Source organism: Pezoporus occidentalis, unplaced genomic scaffold (assembly GCF_034315485.1).
Source record: "Pezoporus occidentalis ecotype Australia unplaced genomic scaffold, CSIRO_AGI_Poc_V1 ctg99, whole genome shotgun sequence".
NCBI classification, from domain to species: domain Eukaryota; kingdom Metazoa; phylum Chordata; class Aves; order Psittaciformes; family Psittacidae; genus Pezoporus; species Pezoporus occidentalis.
The window spans coordinates 2,592,156-2,609,885 of record NW_026916358.1 but is presented as its reverse complement, the minus strand read 5'-3'; positions in this window follow the sequence as shown (position 1 = coordinate 2,609,885).

Sequence of the window (17,730 nt, the reverse complement as noted above, 5' to 3'; positions counted from 1 at the left end):
CTTGAACTTGCTGGCTATTGGCAGCGTGTATGTGTGCCTGATAGGTGCTGAGGAGTGACTGACATGTCAGAAAGCCGAGGCTTGGGCTCCTTGCTGTGCCTGAGATCATGTATTGCTGTGTACGATCAGGAGCAACCATTGTCAAAGCATGAGATGTCAATTTTTTGGCAGTGTTATTTCAACATCCAGATACTACGGAAAGCATGGTAGGATGAAAACAGTAGCTGTTTTGCTTACTCGTAGAATTGTCTAAGCATGGATACCATAGCAGATTGAGTTATGCCCAGCTGCCAAAACAGACATGGAGAATGTTTCTGTGGGTCATGGAAAAGTCTGAGCTTGAAGCATGCTGTTCCTTGGATGGCTGAGCTGCTGCAGAGACCTCACTGTGACACATCAGGAAAACACAAACAAATCGAGGCCATGATCTCAGTCTTTCCCACTCACAAGTGAGTGTGTGGTTACATGGACACACTTTCTACTGAGAGTGCAGACTGATTTTAAAGGAAATGTTGTCTTGCTTTTTGTTCCCAGGGCACGTGCGACATATATGATGTATTAAACGCTTTTTCTCTGGATACAGCTGCTCATATGCCTATTGTGTGTACAGGCATTTTCAGAGGATGCTTCTCTTTTCCATATGTTGATGGAGCCAGAATTTCAGGGTAGCAGGAGTGAGCTGGGAAGGCAGCAGGAGTCCAGTCCTCCTTTCTTGGCAGCCACTGCGACTGTGTTCTGCAGAGCATTTACCAAGATGAGGATGGCAATTCACATGGAAGATAGGTTCTGGGGAGAAAACACCACTTCATGTGGCTGCCAGTGATACAAACCTGGGAAGAGATTTATCAGGAGAAGCTTGGCCTTTTTTAGGAAGTGAGAACTCACTGTTTCGAGGCAGAAAAGGGAGTGAGACCTATCTGTCTCTTCAAGGAACCACAGCTGCCAGAGGAAAGGTGTCAGATAGATGTTGTTAGCAAACACAGTTTTTTAGAGGCTTTGTGGTAGCTAGGGAAGGGGAGAAGGGGTGGAAAAGTTTTAATGTTAATTGCATATGCAAATACATAAAGCCCAGGCTTCGTGTTTTGTTTCACTTAAAAGATGGACTGTAGAGTTTGGTTTTGTAGAATCAGTGAGGTAAAGCTGCAGTTTTAGAAAAAACAAACCCTCTTTTTTTTCCATACAGCTCTTTCAAATCTATGTGAGGTTTCAAATACTAAGCCAGGATTCAGATGTTAAACTCAGTTTTTAATTCATGTTTAGATGAATAGCTGAAACATGTAGAGCTAGACTACTGCAAGAACAGTTTTCACAGCAACATTCTAATACTGAGATAGGTTATAACCCTGTACTGCAACTTCATTGGAAGGAAAGCCTACACCATGTTTTAGTCAGAAAAAAATACATGTTCTGACTTTTTAAAAGCAAATGTAGTTAGCATTTAATTAGCACAATGGTAGATTTCTGCTTTCCAGGGCATTATGTTGCCTTTTAGTTCACCAAATCTATCTTTGAAAGGTGTGGAAAATCAGAGACAAATAAGCAGATAGTTAAGCTGGATAGATACGCTGACTTCATCAGACAATGTTTGTTTGGCTGAAAACCTCCCTTTCATCATTATGAGAGTCAGTTCATATCCTTACCCTGTGGAAATGGTTAGCTTTTAATTCATTCAAGAGATGCTATCAAAAAAGGGGGAAGTATTTTTTAAAATCCCAACCCCAAAATAATACTGCTAAACAATACATAATTCATATCTCTTCAAAATTCTGAATGTGGTCAGAAATAAATAGCAACACAGGCATTTAAGTGCTATTCTCATTGAAAAATGTAATTAATTGGTGTTATCCACAAAATATTTCTTTGAGAAGGGGAGCAGCATTGCTTTAATTACAAGTAATTGTTTTCAAAATCACACAGCTCATAAGTTTTTCAGGCTAGACAGTGATTATGCATCAATACACTAATCTATCACCTTCATTATTTTAGTCATCTGGGTGTGATCATCAAATTTTGGAGTGTAACCCAGACAAGAAACCAGACATATCTCATGCTTCTATTCTTTCCAAATCGGTTTGTTTTGAGATAAAAAGTTTGAACTGGGGATGCAAATTGCAATGCTTTTGTTTCAAATGAAGTCTGTAAATTAAATTAATTTCCCATTGTCTGTTATTAGGTGATGACAATGGAAAGGATGTTCTTGTGACTGTGTGATGGCCTGGTGGGCTCAGGACACCCCTGTATTGCTGCATTCTGCCACAGCCTAACTTTGAGTACAGGAGACTGCACTTTCTGCATTTTGTTTGGACTGCTTAGTGAGTGAAGCAAGAATCAGTTGCTGGACTCCAAGCAGGCTGACCAGCTCACTGCTCTCTTCATCTGAGACCCCACAGTGGCTCACACCAGCTACCTTTAGGTGTTCTCCTACCATAGAGGAATGACTAAACCTCCTCCCAGTTTGGGAATGCAGGGAGCCATTAATGTTTGTACAGCTTTATACCTGATCTATTGAATTGAAAGTAGCTACGTAACCACAACTTATTGTCATTACTATTATTGTTGTTATTGTTACTAGATAAATGCAGAGCTGAGTTTGTTATTAATTGAGGCACTGCTCGTCCCAGTCTGTAGTCATCCCTACCTGAGATACCACATAAGCACCCGTGTAAATCAAAGTTAAGCAGAGGATTAAGTGCTGTCCTGCATAAAGATGGCTTAAGCACATGTTTTCCGAATCAGGGCATAAGCTGTTATTCTACTACTGTCTCTGCAGTAGTGCTTTTTCTACCTCATTAGAATGAGAGGATGCTTGCATAAATTCCTCATATTGACATACAAGACTATGCCTGTCTCCCTGAGAATTTGGAGATTTCTTTCCTTTCCCCCAAATTAATAAGTGCTGTCACCTGCATCGCTAAACACCAATTTGCTGCTTACCACTAACAAGACCTCCACGTAATGTAGCTAACAGTAGTATTTCAGAAACAGAGCTCTCCTGTTCCCAGCATGTCTGACAAGAATACGTTAGAGGCACCTGTCCCCAATATTTTGTTTTCTCTTCTTTTACATGGGAAGGAAGAAATCTAAAGTACTGAAATTTTCCCTGAAAGGAAAGTAAATGAGAACAGGAATCTCTTTTCCCATCCTGCATCCCCTCTTTCGATCCTCTTCAGCCGTAGGGAAATTTTCAAAAGTAAGTAAACATTAGAAACGTATCCATTGGGTAAAAACCTAAAATTATCTCTTTCTTAATAATTTTCGTTTAAAAACCACCAGGTAGCAGGAATTTTTTAATTACACTTGAAACTATGAGACTGGCTCTGCGCTCACCAAGTCAAAGTCATAAATACTGCAATATGCTTTAAATATAGTGCAAATATTAGCAATCTTAAAACAAATCCATCCTACCCATTATCTGTCTGGGTCAAGACCAGTAACAATGGTCCAGTAGAACCTCAGGACTGGTAAAATCCAGATGTTCCCCACCTCAAAGGATGTGAAGAGGCTCAATATGCTCCTGTAGCTTTTGTCTGAATTGCAAAAGTAGTTCTGCAGACTGTGGGATGGACTCCCTCAGTCCTCGGCTTCAGGCATTTGTCTTGTATACCTTGACAGCCAAGGTGGATTCCTTGGATCCCTTCAACGTCAACAGAGGGAAATAGGTGTTTTGAAGACTCAGTTCATCTGGTCAGATGGAGTTTTCAGCCCTAGGAGGTAATGAATAGATACTTCCTAGAAATACCTATTTCTCTGTATTGACTTCAGAAAGAGCCTTGAGTGATGTAAGTATTTCGTCTGGAAAATCTGTGTTCAGTTAGATGAATCCAGAATGCTGGGTGCTCATATGCATCCTGAGACTTCACATGTCCACTCAGCTTCTTCTGCTAGGCTATACCTGCGCCCATTTGCATTAGTTTTATTTGAACATCTTCTAATAGAAAATGACTGATTTGCGCTTTTATCTCTGTGACAATGATAGTGTACCTGACAAAGTACTTCCATGCCCTGAATGCCTCTCCTGTCTAGAGGAGTTTGTGAAGTCTTTTCAGTTTTCCCTAGCAGTTGATTAGCAGGTTTGAATGATCTTAGACATGGATATAATGCTAGATCAGACTTGGTGCCATTCCCATAAAAATGACTAAAAATGTCCATTGACCAACAGAGAGACTGTGTTGAGTCTCTTACATGTGCTATCATGAAGTCAGCCAAGGCAGCACTGTAAATCAATAATCCTAATTTCAATGAAATCCATTGACAGTAGCTGAGAATATAGATGTAAAATAGTTTCCTTTCTTATTCATCTGAGAAATAAAACATGCTATAGGAAAGAAGGGAATAACCAAACAGCACATCTGTAGGATTTTTTTTCCCTGTAATTTTTGGTGTTGCTGTCATGTGAAAAGACATGCTTCATTCTCGTTACAATTTCTATGGGATTTCAAGTAGGATCTCGTTCAGTCTTCAAGCTCAGCCCAACCCTATGTTCAAATAATGATAGACCATTTATAAAAGGTAGCACAAAACATGCTGAATAACCAAACCTGCCAAAAAGATTAACACTTGCTGCAATTGGTTGCCTAGACTTGATCCTACTTCGTTATACATGTTTCTGCTCAGCTTTTTAGTAGGATTTCCATGTACCTGGCTTTCAAGCACCTGGCACTCCTAAGACATCGCACAGAGTAGCTCAGAGAAATCTTTCTAGCGTAAACGTGTAACAGTCTGAAGTTTCCTTCTTGCCTGTTTTCTTTAGTAAGAATCTAAATGCTGTTTGAAAAAGCTGCCCCTTTTTAATGAGAAGTTCACTTTATAAATAATAAGGTTGTATCCATTTTCTTTTACCAACTTAGTCATCTTTTGACTATTTCATCTGCTTCTAGATCATGTAGTAATAAGGAATAAAGGCACTTTATGGACCTGATTTTCCAAACACTTACCTCACTGTACACCAGGAGTAACTCCCTTGTAGTTATTAGGTCTGATTTCTCTCATACTTCATTTTTGCATGGCTTCCAAAAAAATGGGGTGTGGGGAAGGGGGAACTCGGGCTGGGCAGCTCTTCTGTCCGTCTCTTTCTCAGGCTGCTTTAAGCTGTCATTTACAATAGTGTTGCCATCCTCTGGGATCACACTGGGGGGAAAACAGCACCAAGCATAAGGAGCTCCAAGCCTCGGCGACTCTCTTTTTAAACTTACGGACATGTTTTGTGGTTACACTAAATCTTATTGTGAAGAAAAACACTCTGCACATTGAAATTGGCATAATTTTGGTTCATAATCTTTTGTGTTCACAGTTGTTAAAGAAAGCAGGTTGAGTCTTCACAAACATGTTAAGTTTGCTGGGAAAAAAAAAAAGCCACAGTGAAGTGACACTTTGATTATAATGAAAAACTTTTCAATTGATTTAACAGTTCACTTTAGGCGCTTTCTGAGCTGTGGAAATAGCAGTGCTTTAAAGATAATGAACATTGTATGATTGTTAATGAAATCCACATACACGCATATATAAATAAATAAACACACATATATATCTGTGGTATTTATGCTATGCATTTATCCATCGACATACATATATGTTCTTCTTAGGTTTACTTAAAAAGAAATCAAATGGGAGGGAAAGCACATTTTTCAAATGTGGATCTAATTGTCTTTTGTGCATGTTCTATAGATCATTACTGACTGTTTACAAACCTTGCTTGGAATGGCTTTACAGCAATAAAGAGGGTAACATACCTTCATTGTTTATAAAATGACAGCTCCTAATGGACCGTATTAGCTTCAACACAAACTATTAAATCCTTTTCATTAAATTATTCTGCGCTCTATTTTGAAATCTCGTTAGCTCTGGAAAGTAGGTGCAAACTCCTAAGGAAACATGAGCACACATTGAGACTATTATAGATAATGTTTATTAAATAAGCCTCTGAGGATGTTTTTCTTGGGTTGCTCTCAAGCATTTTGAAGGAGTCATGTTCCATGTTTGAGGTCCCATGTTTCTTCCTCTTAAACTATGAGCAGCTGTAGCACATGACCTACTTCTGTAGAACCCTGTAATGATTTCCTTCCTTCAGTGGCTTCAGGAGTCCCTCTTCTGCCCTGTGAAAAAAGGGACAAATATTTTAATCCAAGCAAAATGCTAAAGCAGGTTTTGTTGGTTTCAGGGAAGAAACTCAATACAGCTACATCACTGAGCGTAGGCCTCAAATTGGAACCATCTGGCCTGCAGAAGCACCATGAGATCTTTGGGGAAGGCATGGATATTTTTGCCTTGGGCTGTAACTCATACACCTGCAGAACGGGTAGACATGTTGGCAGACAAGCTGGGCTCGTAACAGCAATACAAGCTTTCTCTCACAGCACTGTGGCAGTGCTCGAGTTTGGAAATTACCCTGACATGTTTAATAAATGCAATCACTGTACTGCATGCTCTCCAGATAGCAAATATTCAGCTGCACTCACCGTTAATTCAGATAGGTATGCACTTCAAGGCTCATGTCTTTTTGCCCTTCTCACACAGACAGACCCTTTGAAGGCAAAATAAGGACAAGGGAAGGAAGACAGTGAACACAAAACATGCATTACATCTTAAGGCTGCCTCTTGCAGGAGGTAGCCTCATGTGATATTCATGTGAACTGGATTAGGTTGAGAAGAGATTCTTGTTAGCAAATATTACAGCTGTTTGGGAATACAGAAAGGTAAAAGAAATCAGGTGTCCACGTGATCTAAAATAATCCATCCCTCTTGGTGGGAAGTTTGTAAAATCTCTAGGCTGGGTGCAGAAAGAAGGAGAAGCCACACACAGACTCTGAAGGTCATGACTCGAAAAACTGTCAGAAGGAGGCAGTGTGCAAGCCGAGATAGAAAATGAAAAAGCGCATCACAGAAGCAGGAGAACATTCATCCTTTGACTGGCACACTATATTAAACAATTAAGATCATGGGTTTTCCTGGAGCTCTGCACAGCACCCAGCTTTCTGCCTACAGCCTGGCAGATGGCAGAGCAAAAGACCAGAATATGACATTTGCACCTTTGTGATCTGTGTTTGCAAACTCTATTTTGCACCTGCAAATTTGTGCCCTGACCTTTCGGGTGCTCTTCAGACAAAACTCCCAGAGGTCCCTTGGGGCTAAAAGGTTAAGGCCCACATAGTTGGACATCAATACTGTGTTACTCTCTTTTCAGCAATACAACGTACCCGGCATCCTAGGCAGAATTTCTGATGCTGCGTTGGAAAACATTGCTGTTCACATCAGATATGCTGGAGGCGAACAGGGTTTCCCCAGCCTTCTCCCTCCGTACAAAAATCACACTGACTCTATCAGTCTTTGTTTTGGGGAAGTTTACAGCTCAAATCTCAATCTGCACTTCCACATACTCCCTAAGAAGTCCAAAGAGAGCATTTTGGCTCAACTCTGTTTCTAATGTACTCTATATTGCTAGCATCTGGAGTCATGTACGTGGGCTATCCCAGCCCTGAGCCAGAGAGTAGAACAGACAGAATGTGCACAAAGATCACAGTCTAGTCCTGTGGGACTCAGTATCCTGAGCACTGCTGGCTCCTGTTGTCTTCTATTTAGGAGGTGTTGAAGTGCTTCCAGAGCCATCCTCAAGGCGACTTTCCACTTTTTTTCAGAGAGATAGACTGGGATAGGGGTAAAGGAAGACTAGGAACAGTGTGTAAAATGTTTAGATGCAAAGTCCCTAGGTCTCTTCTTCTGGACCCCTCTGTAAATAAGAAGCAGCTCCACAGAAGCTGACAGAACAGTGCCAGGGTAAAACAGATCACGGAGAGAGCAAAAGCAAAGTATTTTTTTCTGAGATAAAGAGACATTATGGAGATTTTATAGAAAGCCAATTAAATATAACAGGAATAAAGGTGGAGCTGTCTTGAAGGGTAGTGCTCTGAAATGGCCTCCTTAGCTCCTAACCCAGTCCTGCTTGATTTTGGACAGGAAATCTGGTATTAGGTACTGACACATAAGAACGGTGGGATATAGTAACTGTTGCTGGAGACAAACTTCCTTCTGCAATCATATTTGATTTGCTTTTGCTTTTGACCATACCTTGGTTCACCTTGCCTTGCAGCAGCTCTTCACTGCTGTCCACACAGCCAAGCTAGATTTGCCTAATATGCGCCTCCAACAGTTTCCAGCACTATTTCAGCAACAAGATGAAAGTTAATGAGGCTCAACACACTTCCTACCAAACTTTGTGGGGAAAACCCCTTGAGTGAGAGCAGGAAATCCATCTTGTAAGAATTACAATGTGGTCTCAGTTCCTCAACTAGAAGCTGAAGAGAATATTGATATATTTACAAATATCAAACACTAAATGTGGGGGTTCCCCAGCCAAATTTCCCTATGGTTCAATGGGGCAATTTTTCATTTCAGTGTCATTTAGATTTCTGAAATAATTTATTAGATACTTCAAGAATATTGAAAATTTCCTGAAGCCAGATTCTGCTACCTCTATTTATATAGGCTGTGCACAGGCAATCCCACTGCTGCTTGGAAAAAATGTGCTATTTGCTATAAGGGAGGGTGGGCAGAATCAGACCCTTCCTAAAAGCCTTCTGAAAGATGGGGAAACGCAAGAGGGCCCAGGTTTCAACAAGTGCACTTTGACAAATAACTGAACTGCCTTGTGATCCCAACAAGCAAACCAGGGAAGTTTAGCATAGCCTTGCTGGATGCCTTTGACAAAGAGGAATTCCTCCATCGCATTCTGGGAATAACAACAGCAAATGTAAAGGAAACCTTCAAGAGGGGAAGGCAAATGCAGCTGTGAACCTGTGAGGCCAGGTAAAAGGATATACAAGCACACAAAGAGAAAAGTACTTTCCCTGAGCAAGTTTTTTTCAGTCATTTGGTTCTTCTCGCTCTCCCTGCCTCAGTCCCAGGGGTGATGGTCCTTGCAGCACGCTTTTCCAGACACACACCAAACCCGACACATGCGCTGCAGCCGCAAGCCAAATGTCTGCTTCCAGATGTGTCTGCCAGCCCCAGAGGAGCTGCTCCCTCGTCCCATAGCCCATGACCCCAGGTTGGCAGCTAAACTTTCCTGAGGTACTCAGCAAATAAGAGGCTGCCCAAATACCGATCCTTCCTTAGCTCTGCCCCTGCTCTGGTTTCTAACAAACACCAGGGAGACGCGCCCTGTCTCCATCACATTTCACAGCACTGACTGTCCCCTCCCTGTTCATGCTCCCTGTTTTCTTCCTGTGGAAACCATGGTATGGGACAGGAGAAGGAGGATCCATTTTAAACACAGGTCCCATCCTGCTCACTGCCAGGATGTGTCCAGAGCATGCATCCAGATCCAGAAGCCGGTGAGCACTCTGGGGCCCCATGATTTAGATGTCGTTGAAGTGCTGCTGAAGGAGTCATGCATATGCAGTTTAAAGAAACGGAGCTTTTTTATGAGATACTTTTCTCTTTCCATCAGTAAAGGCAATAGAGAGCTCTTTCACCTCTGGAGCTTCAGGCCGTGGAGTTCATTTTCAAACGTGCACAGTCTTTCGAGATCGACGGAGTTCCAGCTATTGACTTTCTTGACTTGTTAATAAGTTAATATTTACCATAAACATCCTGATGAGAAAATTAAAAAAAGACATTTTCAAAGCAGAAGCTGGGGAGATAATGAACCAGACACAACTTTTAAAAATATCTTTTAAACAAGATTTTTAAAAGGCATTAAACCTGCCTTCCCTGTTTAAAATTAGTGGTAGAAAGACAATATAAAAAAAATCCAAAGCAAAGCCCAGAAGGGTGATAACCAACTTTTATTGTTGAGTTCATTGCTGTGATTATTTTGGGAGAAAACACATTTTTCTCTTAATTCATGAGCCAGAAATGAGCTCTTTGGAGGCTGTAGTAAAAAGATCTCCTTAAAAATGACTGCGGAAAGATGTCTTTGCTAGAGAATACCAGCTGGTTCCGCCATACCCAGATGCTTGAGAAGCTTCATTATGGCGTAACTAACTCCCAGTTGCCCTCATCAGAGCATAGCCAAAACCACCATCTCCCAGGAGCTAGCATCCCACCAGCATGGCACGGCAAGTGGAGGATGTGATGAGCAAGGACAGGGGTTTCACTATGATGGTTGTATTATGGCAGCCTTCCCAGGTGTTAATGTGAGGGGACTGACTTGCTCCCCTCCAGTCTGCAGAAACCAGGGTGCAGGTTGCAGCCCCAAACCAGGTTGGGGGGTCCCACACTTGTTTGTCACCGCACTGCCCTGGAAACAGCAGTGGAGGTAATTCACCCCCCTCCCCATTCCCCAGCCCCATGCTGGGGAGAGCTGCCGACAAGCTCACCGACAGTGAGGGCAGTGCATGAAAGAAAACACACAGCCAGCAGAGAACCGAAACACACATGGTGGGGAATAATATTTCATTTGTGTGGTAGTGGCCCTGCGCGAGCAGTGTAAATAAAGCAGGTTACTGAGACGTGAATATACCACTGTTTATAAATATGAGCCCTTCTGCCTGGAGACGTGCGTGAGGAGAGCTGGACACTCGTGAGGTCACCCAGCCGCGTTTTATGATTTACATCAATCATGTCAACACCGCGAGCAGGAGTGGCGGGTGAACGGGGCCGCATGAAGCGAGCCATTCAGCCTGCTGTCACAGGTCTTAAAACAGGTAGAAGCTGTTAACAGGCCCACCAAATCTCTTAAAATGCAGAAGGGACGAGGGATAATCCAGCTAGGGAAGCAAGGCGTCCACACACCCTGCACGCCTCAGCTTACAAAGGCCTTACCAGAGCAGAAAGCCTGCCAAAACCAGGGCAGTGGCAAAGCCCAGGAGCTAAGCTTGTTATTAATATTCACCTTCACAGAGGGTAGTGTGTCCCACTAAGCCACCACTCATGAAGAGTATGCCTGAGCCGCCTAGTGAAGGTGAAGAAAACGCCCTACGGCTGCTGCGTGTGGGACCCTTCCTACCCTTATTTACCAAGCACATGGAAAATTTGATTTTTCTGCCAGAGGAATCAATATTCTGGGACTAAACGGAAGCCCCTCAGTAGGCTTGTCTTGCATCCAAGTGCCTGTGGTTTGGGGGCCGGAGAGGAAGGCAGAGTGGGGACAGACGCAGGCAAGTGGTATGCAGCTTCCCACAGATTTCATCTGACTTGCTGGGAGCTCCATGTCTAGCAAGGACAAAACTGCAGTTAAGGATAAAAGTGGCAGAGGCAAACAGTTTTACCTTTTCCTTGCTACTTCGCAGCCATGTGTCGCTATGGGGTTGTCCTGAATTTTGAGGACAGTAGTTCCTTTTGGTCCAATTTGCCCAGCTCTGGAGACAGATGATGCCATCAGGGCGGGTGCCTGAAACATTGAGGATCTGGCTCGCAGACTTTAACTCTGCCCAAATTTCAGCTCTAATAACATGTAATTATGTAAAATAATTGTAAAAATTACAATTGCACATGAATCGTGTATAATTATGCAAAAGAAATGTGAAAAATGTAAAAGAGGTACAAAATCCTTATGATACACTGCTGGTATATGGACATGTACTATTCACTACTCTTAAATGCAAGTTGATTTAGAAATATTTGACCATAAATCAACTGCGTTCTGTGTGATTCCTGTTGATCTACAGCTGTGACACATTCTTAGAGAAGAACAGATGTAAATATCAGAGAAATTTGGGGAGTGTTCTGGGAAATGTTTCTGGAAAATGTGGATTTGTCAAAATCAAAGCCTTAGGGAGGAGAAGGGATTTTTTAATGAGTACACCATATTCAAATACAATTGGAAAGTGTTTTTTAAAATGACCAAAATAACCTTTTTCTATACTTTCAAATAAAAGATGTAATTCTTAGACTGAGAGTAAGCTTCTGTTTTGAAATCTAAGTAAATATACACCAAAAACACAGGTAAAAAAATAAAGTCAAAACACTTCAAGGTTTACCAAAGACCAACATTTCAGAACTAAATTATTTTTGATCCAATCTAAACTTTTGTATTTTATTCTTTATATAGATTCTATTCTTTTTTTTCCCAAAAGTTGCACTTTTGGGACCAATCTGAGACAGAAAAGTTCCTGCAGTTATGTAAAATATGTTAAGAACAGAAAAGCATTTTCCTTCACTTTCGCTGATCTGCAAAAACATGTTTTCAGCAGGCTGGAGATGTACCACACAACCTCTAATATCTTCTCTAGAAGTGGCCTGCAGATAATCCCTGCTCTGCTTCCTCAGTCTCATTCTGGAGGCCCGGGAAAGCTTTTGTTTCCCAAAAGAGCAATGTGGAGGTGCCCTGCAGCACTAGCCTTTCCCCTGTACGCAGAGGTGGCACTGTGGTGGGGTCCCTCCCTTGCATGGGGGGCAACGTCTGTGTCCTCCTCTGGTCAAATTCACAGCTTGGAGAAGCAGGTACCTGCTACTCAAAACAAAGCCCTGACTAAAACCCAAAAGATGTGGTTTTTGATGCTGTGCCTTCCTGACGGTGACTTCTTTTCAGGGGCAATTAAATGCTAAGCATCGGTCTGTTAAATTTAGTGGCAATTTCAGTTGTAGGCGGCATCGAGTCAAGGACAATTTCAATTTCAGGGCAGCTTTTATTTCATGTTTTGAAACTTGAGAGTGCTTTTTGTTGAAGAGCAGCTTTAGTTTGAAATAATACAGCCTAGCCAGTTTCTCTGTGGCCCTGATCCCGCACCTCAGAAAGGACCCCACTCACAGCCACAATCCTATTGGAAATGAAGTGTTTCCAAGCAAGGAGACTGAAGTGCCCTAAGCACTGGCTGCACTTGCTGTGCATGCCTGTGTCAGTGTGGAGAGGTTTATTAGGATGCAGGGGTTTTCTCCTTAAAGCCCCCCCCCCCTTTGGCAAGACCCTTTGGGAGAAGAGTCATCTGCAGGATTCAACTTCAGATCTGGATCAGAACTCCAGTGGTTTGCAAAGGTATTTTGTTCAAGTGTGTCATTTGGTTCCCTGCGAGAGTAGGTGTGCGTACCCACTTGTACATATCTGCATAGCCATTCTTCATCGCTCTACAGGCAAGAGCTTCCCTAAGTTGCCTTCCTTAAGACTCAGGTTTTACTATTACCAGGTAAATTTCCTTTCAGCTTTATTTGCATGGAGCAAGAGTGACATTCTGTGGCCAGTTAGATTTATGGCAGCATTCTCTCCCTCTCTATTTTCCCCTCCCATAAATACCTCAGGGTATAAGCCATCCTCTGATAGTCTTTTGTTTTGTTTGTGGCTTCTGTTATGCTGTGTGAGAAATAAAAATAGAGGAATTCTCAAACACATTTCTGTAGCATAAAATCCTTTGGGACTGCTTTACCATGAATCCCTGACATTCAGATGTCTATGTACTGATTATTTTTTCATGAGAGCAATGCCTGATCGTAATGTAAGTAACCAGAAGCATGAGGAGTCTATGACACGTTCCTCAGGCTCCGCTCTAGCTGGCTCAGCCTGTTGTACTTGGAAGGGATGAGGAAACCATGTTCCAAAACCCCATAAAAAAATAAAGCAAAGTGCTGTTTAAAACAAAGCAGTGGGTTTTTTAGGCACTTATGTGCTCCAGATAATCCACCAATGACACTAAATTGAACTCATTTAGCTGTAAACATGGTATTACGTTTGACAGTTTCCAGTGGTAAAACACCAGACAGTCCTTGCTAAGGAGAAAAGAAACAATATGCAAGAAGCAAAGCTCATCACAAGAGCAGCCACAAAAGGGCCAGCAGGGGAAAAAATACCCAACAAAACCCCAGCATTTTTCAGTGGTTTGGAGTCATAACTGAGCTGAGACACACATGGTACCAAAAGCAACCTGGCTGGTTTAAACAGTGGAGAGCAGGCACTGGAGTTTATGTTGTTCCCCTGTTTATTAAAAACTGATGGGAGCACTTGACAGAAAAATCAAACTTCTGGTCATGGCTCATTAATCTCTGTTGTATCTGTCAGATATGTGTGTCTAGAGTTTCAACAAGCTCTAGAGTCAAGATTACTGCTGAGCTCTGTTGTTTTCTCTAATTTTGAATGAGGGGAAATGCTGCCAATCACCCTAGGTGAGAGGGAAGCATGGGGCTACTGCCACAACCTTTTGCAGTGGGCATCTCTCTGTCCCATGGTTTGGATCTGATTTCAGAGGCAGGGATACCTCTCTCTCCTCCTCACCACAATCTGAGTGTTGGCTGGTAGCCTCCTTTCCCTCTCCCCTAAAAAGTAGACATTGCTCACCACCAAAGCGCATCCCATCAGCATTAAGGTTATGACAAGGGTGATCAGCGACAGCAGTGGATGCTCCTTCATCCTTGGATTCTGCTCTCGCGCACAAAAGTTTTAATCGTATTAATCTGCTGAAGACAGTGGAGCTCCTCCAGTGTAAAACCAGGGTAAGTGATGGGCTCAGCAGGCCTAGAGTGGGCTCAGCAGGACTGAGACGAATATGGTATGAAACAATTAGCTGCAGATGGTATAGGAATCTCGTTTTCTGGAAATAACAGATTTTGCCTGGAGATCTTTCTATATATATTGGATTTGTCAAACTGATAATGACTTGAACATTTGGAGAGAGAGGATAACCCACCGCAGGGCCAGATGCAGCTGTGATGGGGAGGATGGAGGATGTATATTAGCCCTGAAATGCGGCTCTCTCCCCATCACATCACCATGGAGGTGGGAGGATGGACGAGGCCCTGAGCAGAGCAGAGCAAGGGAGCTCACCTGCTGCCTCCCCTTACACCATTACTTTTCCTATTTGCATTGGACATTGCTCATTTCATTTGCTCATTCTTTTCTTCCCCCCTTTCTCCCTTTTTTAATTATCAGTGACACTGTTTCCAGAGCTAGCAAAACTGCCAGCACTCCAAGGACGAGGCACAAGATTTAGCTGTTGCTTCACTTCAGTGCAAAACAGAGGCAGTTATGAGTGGAAGTTTTCAGCTCTGTAAGACAGAGGACAGGCTGGGGACTCCTTTCAGTCCTGATACTGCTAGCAAGGGCTCTTCTTCAGGCATGAAGTGGATTCACACAACATGAATACAGACACAGACAGAAATATAACAAAGAAGATCTGATGTTTTACAACAGCAGATACACCACAGGCAGGCAGCCTGACCCTCACTGCTCACAATCTGTAGATGGCAATAGTGGGACCGTGTAAAAGGCGTGTTTGCCAGCTCCCTTCTCAATGAAACACATGGAGTTTCCCTTGAGGGGATGTCTCTCCTGCCTGTCAAAGTCTGCCCTCAAGATCAGCCTTGCCCGCTGCTCCAACTGCAAGCTTGCAGGCATGGCTGCCACTTGGTGCTTCAGATCATATGGAAAACCATATTCCCAGGGATGCCCTGGCGTGCTGGAGAGCCTGCCTGTGCAGCAGTCAGCTGGACCGTGAGTGGGCAACAAGCCAATGGCAAAAGCAGAGATTTCCCTTCTCCGTGCTGCAGCTCGCCATCCCTGAGAAGCGCAGGCACAGCCCTGCATTTCAGCTGTAGCAGAGCTTATTTGTGCAGAACACTTCCCAAGACCATTCTGAAGACCAGAATTATCAAGTTTGGCCTATTAAAAAACCAAATGTCCTGTTAGATCTTAATGGACAGGGTGAGTCCAGCTGCCCACTAATCTACCTGCAACATGGTGGACTCTTCTAATCCCAAGAGTAAATTCCCATTGTCATAATGTTAGCTCCTATCGCTTAGAATATTTTTCCAGTGGGGTTTTTGGAATCTGGATTATTTGGTCTCTTGATCTGCTCATTCTTGCAGACATGTGAGCAGCTCTACTAGCTGGTATAACCTGCTCAGAGAAGCCTGTGCAGCTATATATGTATTTTCAGCACTTCTGAAGCTTGTCTGTATTTAACACTTAATTTTTTCAATAAAGCATAAGTAAGTGACGTAGGAGCCATTTTCAACAGTCACATCAGCACTTAAGCCCAGATCCTTTAAGCTGTTCAACTACTTAGATTTATATACTTCAGCAGAAGTGTTTCAGACTCCTTGGTGTGTTAGACGAGTAGCTTCCACTGATATCTGCCCCAGTTCCAGCTTCCCCTCAGTTACTTAAGTTGTTTCTTTGGGATTTAGACACTAAGGTGACAGGTACCTAAGATCCACAATTGCTGGATAACATGCATAAGGTAAGAATGGGTGTTTGAAGACCTTGGGTTGCAGGATCATTCTTAGCTGAGTGAGACCTTGGAAAAAGGCTATGTGGCTCTCTTAGGCATCTCCTGGACACCAGCATCCCTGGAGTAAAACTGTCAGGTAGTAAGTGCTGACAGGGGCCCTTAAGCCAGGAGTACGACATTTCTTATGCTGATAGAGAAGTCACGGCACAGGGAAAATCTCCATGCTAGTCAGTTTTCTGGGAGCTGATCCATAGCAGTGAGCCTCCCAACAGAGAGCACTGCAGGTCAGCTTGGACGTAACTTCACTGAGAGCAGAGAAGGGGCCCCCACACCAGCTGGACAGAAATTCAGGTTTGTTTCATTGAAATAGAGGGTGGGGGCATTTTTAATGGCAACCTGTGAGGGAGCAGGATTTTATCCTCCAAAAAGCTGTTGCAGCTGCTGCCAGGCAGGCAATAGTTGAGCATCCTTGTATCACTTCCTAACTGTGCATTGGTCAAAGTCACAAACTACAAACCCAGGATTTGTTATCTTCCATTCTTTTGGGTGCTAGATTTTTTCCATGAGACACAGAGAAACCTGAGGTTACAAACTTACTCGAACTCTAGTCCTATCTCCAGGACACTGAGTATACAGGAGACCTTGGTGTCCCATACTGCATGGTGTGGCAGCAGCATTCCTTTTCTTCTTGAAAGGACTTTGTGTCTCCCTGGAGGAAATAACAGAATCACAGAATGGTTTGGGTTGGAAGGGACCTTTAAAAGTCATCTAGTTCAGCCTCCTGCAATAAGAAGCCAGGAAGTTCCCTTGGTGATGTGCTTTGGTGATGTTGCACACCACAAATATCATTTTAAAGCACCCACCACATTCTTTGCTGTCACAGTTTCCTTTCTGCTATCTAGTGCTGGTGATTTTTTTGCATACATCTGTAACGTGAACAAAATAAAATGTTGTTTTCAAGTGTGTAAATATATAAAAATGCTTGTAGTTTGCTGGGCAGGCTAGTGGAAAGCAATTACAAATGTTTTTGTGCTTAGCAAAATATGGCTGAAGATGTTATCTGCTTTGAACTGCAAAACCAGAAAGTACTACAAACCCTTTTGTTCTATGAGACAATGCATTACTAAATAAAGACTCTTTTTATGAAGGGAAAGCTAAAAAAAAACCCAATGATATTATATTCAGCCACATTGAAAATGCAACTTTTCCCTCTGCATCTCCGCTTCTACCATCAGCCATAGAAAGCCCTTCTTACCACAGAATATATCAACTGCAGGTCTCCAGTTAACTCATGTGTGAAATGTGCTTGATACCAAATGAATGGATCATCATAAAAACAGCGTTCCTTTTTTCTGAAAACAAAAGCCAGTGGTGATATGTACTGCTTCTGTTTTCAGCCAAAGACTATAGTACCAGATGGCTAACACAACCGTAACAGCTAGCTGCATCTGGGTTAAAAAGTTTGGATGGTGTGAGCTAATCTTTAAAAAATGCAAGCTAACTTTTATCTCTTTAAATCCTGTTACTGCTCAGTGAATTTCCTGCTCATGCCATCCTAGGATGGCTCAAACATGCCTTAGACATGTTCATTAAGCATTATTAAACTGAACGAAAAGCTAGTAACTATCTTTGTCACGTC